This window comes from Triticum urartu, chromosome 3A (genome assembly GCF_056163025.1).
Source record: "Triticum urartu cultivar PI428250 chromosome 3A, HENAU_Tu73, whole genome shotgun sequence".
Taxonomy (NCBI): Eukaryota; Viridiplantae; Streptophyta; class Magnoliopsida; order Poales; family Poaceae; genus Triticum; species Triticum urartu.
Window position 1 is genome coordinate 632,612,640 of NC_141875.1, and position 4,396 is coordinate 632,617,035.

The window sequence follows — 4,396 nt, forward strand, 5'->3', positions numbered from 1 at the left end:
TTGGGTTAAGTTTTGATGGATTATGGAACAATGAGTGGCAAGAGCCTAAGCTTGGGGATTCCCATGGCACCCCAAGGTAAAATTCAAGGACAACCAAGAGCCTAAGCTTGGGGATGCCCCGGATGGCATCACCTCTTTCGTCTTCATTCATCGGTAACTTTACTTGGAGCTATATTTTTATTTACCACATGATATGTGTTTTGCTTGGAGCATCAATTTATTTTGTTAGGATTTGCCTGCTGTTTGAATAAAATACCAAGATCTTAAATTCTTTAATGTTAGAGAGTCTTCATATAGTTTCATAATTATTCGACTACTCATTGATCTTCACTTATATATTTCGGAGTAGTTTGTTGTTGCTCTAGTGCTTCACTTATATCTTTTTAGGGCACGGTAGTGGTTTTATTTTGAAGAATTAGATGAACTCTCGTGCTTCACTTATATTATTTTGAGAGTCTTTAGAACAGCATGGTAGTTTGCTTTGGTTATGAAGCTAGTCCTAATATGATGGGCATCCAAGAGGGATATAATAAAAACTTTCATATAAAGTGCATTGAATACTATGATAAGTTTGATACTTGATGATTGTTTTGAGATATGAGGATGGTAATATTAGAGTCATGCTAGTGAGTACTTATGAATTTGAGAGATACTTGTGTTAAAGTTTGTGAATCCCGTAGCATGCATGTATGGTGAACCGTTATGTGATGAAGTCGGAGCATGATTTATTTATTGATTGTCTTCCTTATGAGTGGCGGTCGGGGACAAGCGATGGTCTTTTCCTACCAATCTATCCCCCTAGGAGCATGCACGTAGTACTTTGTTTCGATAACTAATAGATTTTTGCAATAAGTATGTGAGTTCTTTATGACTAATGTTGAGTACATGGATTATACGCACTCTCACCCTTCCACCATTGCTAGCCTCTCTAGTACCGCGCAAATTTCGCCGGTACCATAAACCCACCATATATCTTCCTCAAAACAACCATCATACCTACCTATTATGGCATTTCCATAGCCATCCCGAGATATATTGCCATGAAACTTTCCACCGTTCCGTTATTATGACACGCTTCATCATTGTCATATTGCTTTGCATGATCATGTAGTTGACATCGTATTTGTGGCAAAGCCACCGTTCACAATTCTTTCATACATGTCACTCTTGAGTCATTGCACATCCCGGTACACCGTCGGAGGCATTCATATAGAGTCATATTTTTCTCTAAGTATCGAGTTGTAATTCTTGAGTTGTAAGTAAATAAAAGTGTGATGATCATCATTATTAGAGCATTGTCCCAGTGAGGAAAGGATGATGGAGACTATGATTCCCCCATAAGTCGGGATGAGTCTCCGGACGAAAAAAAAGAGGCCATAAAAAAGAGAAAAGGCTCAAATAAAAAAATAGAATAAAAAAAATAAAAATTGAGAGAAAAAGAGAGAAGGCGCAATGCTACTATCCTTTTACCACACTTGTGCTTCAAAGTAGCACCGTGATCTTCATGATAGAGAGTCTCCTATGTTGTCACTTTCATATACTAATGGGAATCTTTCATTATAGAACTTGGCTTGTATATTCCAATGATGGGCTTCCTCAAAATGCCCTAGGTCTTCGTGAGCAAGCGAGTTGGATGCACACCCACTAGTTTATTTTGTTGAGCTTTCATACATTTATAGATCCAGCGCATCCGTTGCATGGCAATCCCTACTCACTCACATTGATATCTATTGATGGGCATCTCCATAGCCCGTTGATACGCCTAGTTGATGTGAGACTATCTTCTCCTTTTTGTCTTCTCCACAACCACCATTCTATTCCACCTATAGTGATATGTCCATGGCTCACGCTCATATATTGCATGAAGATTGAAAAAGTTTGAGAACATCAAAAGTATGAAACCATTGCTTGGCTTGTCATCGGGGTTGTGCATGATTTAAATATTTTGTGTGGTGAAGATAGAGCATAGCCAGACTATATGATTTTGTAGGGATAGCTTTCTTTGGCCGTGTTATTTTGAGAAGACATGATTACTTGGTTAGTATGCTTGAAGTATTATTATTTTTAGGTCAATATTAAACTTTTGTCTTGAATCTTATGGATCTGAATATTCTTGTCACAATAAAGAGAACTACATTATGTTTTTATCATTTACCTACTCGAGGACGAGCAGGAATTAAGCTTGGGGATGCTGATACGTCTCCAACGTATCTATAATTTTTGATTGTTCCATGCTATTATATTATCAACCTTGGATGTTTTATATGCATTTATATGCTATTTTATATGATTTTTGGGACTAACCTATTAACCTAGAGCCCAGTGCCAGTTTCTGTGTTTTTCCTTGTTTTAGAGTATCGCAGAAAATGAAAATCAAACGGAGTCCAATTGACCTGAAACTTCACGGAACTTATTTTTGGACCAGAAGAAGCCCACGGAGTATCGGAGTTGGACCAGGGAGAGTCTCGGGCTGCCCACGAGGGTGGGGGCGCGCCCAGGGGGGCCTCGTGGACAACCCAGAGGTCCACCGACGTACTTCTTCCTCCCGTATATACCCATATACCCTAAAAACTTCGGGAGCAGAATAGATCGGGAGTTCCGCTGCCAGAAGCCTCCGTAGCCACCGAAAACCAATCTAGACCCGTTCTGGCACCCTGCCGGAGGGGGGAATCCCTCTCCGGTGGCCATTTTCATCATCCCGACGCTCTCCATGACAAGGAGGGAGTAGTTCTCCCTCGGGGCTGAGGGTATGTACCAGTAGCTATGTGTTTGATCTCTCTCTCTCTCTCTTGTGTTCTTGAGGTGATACGATCTTGATGTGTCGCGAGCTTTGCTATTATAGTTGGATCTTATGATGTTTCTCCCCCTCTACTCTCTTGTAATGGATTGAGTTTTCCCTTTGAAGTTATCTTATCGGATTGAGTCTTTAAGGATTTGAGAACACTTGATGTATGTCTTGCGTGGGATACCCGTGGTGACAATGGGGTATTCTACTGATCCACTTGATGTATGTTTTGGTGATCAACTTGCGGGTTCCGCCCATGAACCTATGCATAGGGGTTGGCACACGTTTTCGTCTTGACTCTCCCCTAGAAACATTGGGGCACTCTTTGAAGTACTTTGTGTTGGTTTGAATAGATGAATCTGAGATTGTGTGATGCATATCGTATAATCATACCCACGGATACTTGAGGTGACATTGGAGTATCTAGGTGACATTAGGGTTTTGGTTGATTTGTGTCTTAAGGTGTTATTCTAGTATGAACTCTAGGGTTGTTTGTGACACTTATAGGAATAGCCCAACAATTGATTGGAAAGAATAACTTTGAGGTGGTTTCGTACCCTATCATAATCTCTTCGTTTGTTCTCCGCTATTAGTGACTTTGGAGTGACTCTTTGCTGCATGTTGAGGGATAGTTATGTGATCCAATTATGTTATTATTTTTGAGAGAACTTGCACTGGTGAAAGTATGAACCCTAGGCCTTATTTCCTAGCATTGCAATACCGTTTGTGCTCACTTTTATCATTAGTTACCTTGCTGTTTTTATATTTTCAGATTACAAAAACCTTTATCTACCATCAATATACCACTTGTATCACCATCTCTTTGCTGAACTAGTGCACATATACAATTTACCATTGTATTGGGTGTGTTGGGGACACAAGAGACTCTTTGTTATTTGGTTGCAGGGTTGTTTGAGAGAGACCATCTTCATCATACGCCTCCAACGGATTGATAAACCTTAGGTCATCCACTTGAGGAAAATTTGCTACTGTCCTACAAACCTCTGCACTTCAAGGCCCAACAACGTCTACAAGAAGAGGTTGTGTAGTAGACATCATCAATCAGGGTAGATGCACTAAGGTAAAAACTGAAATGAAAATATATAGATTATGTTATAAAAAAATTTATTTTTAGATGAGAAAGGGTGCTACACATTTCTTGATCTTCATTGTCATGTTTAGCTAATGGCTAATGCAAAACAGAATTAAAAATCACAACGAGTACTTCATTACCCCTGAGATCTATTGCTAAGAACATCACATCATTAAACATCAGAAAATGCAAATGGTAACCGTGAAAAAGAGAATCTCATTAGAACCGACAACAAAATAACAGGCTTGCTTGTGGGCTCAATAACTTAATAAACATGTTGATATTTGCTAGCGCCTGTGAATGGTCGTAGTTCGCGTGAAGCAATGTGTGCTATGCAGCTGCTGCATGGAGAAAGAAGAATATAAGCAAGTGGGGGGAGATAAAACATGAGATAAAAAAGTACAACATGAACTATGTCTTGAGGTTATATGTGGGTTTCACACCGGCTAGATTCTATTTCCGTGACAACACCATCGGTAATGATTTACGCACACCTCCAAGAACAAGCCCATAGTTAA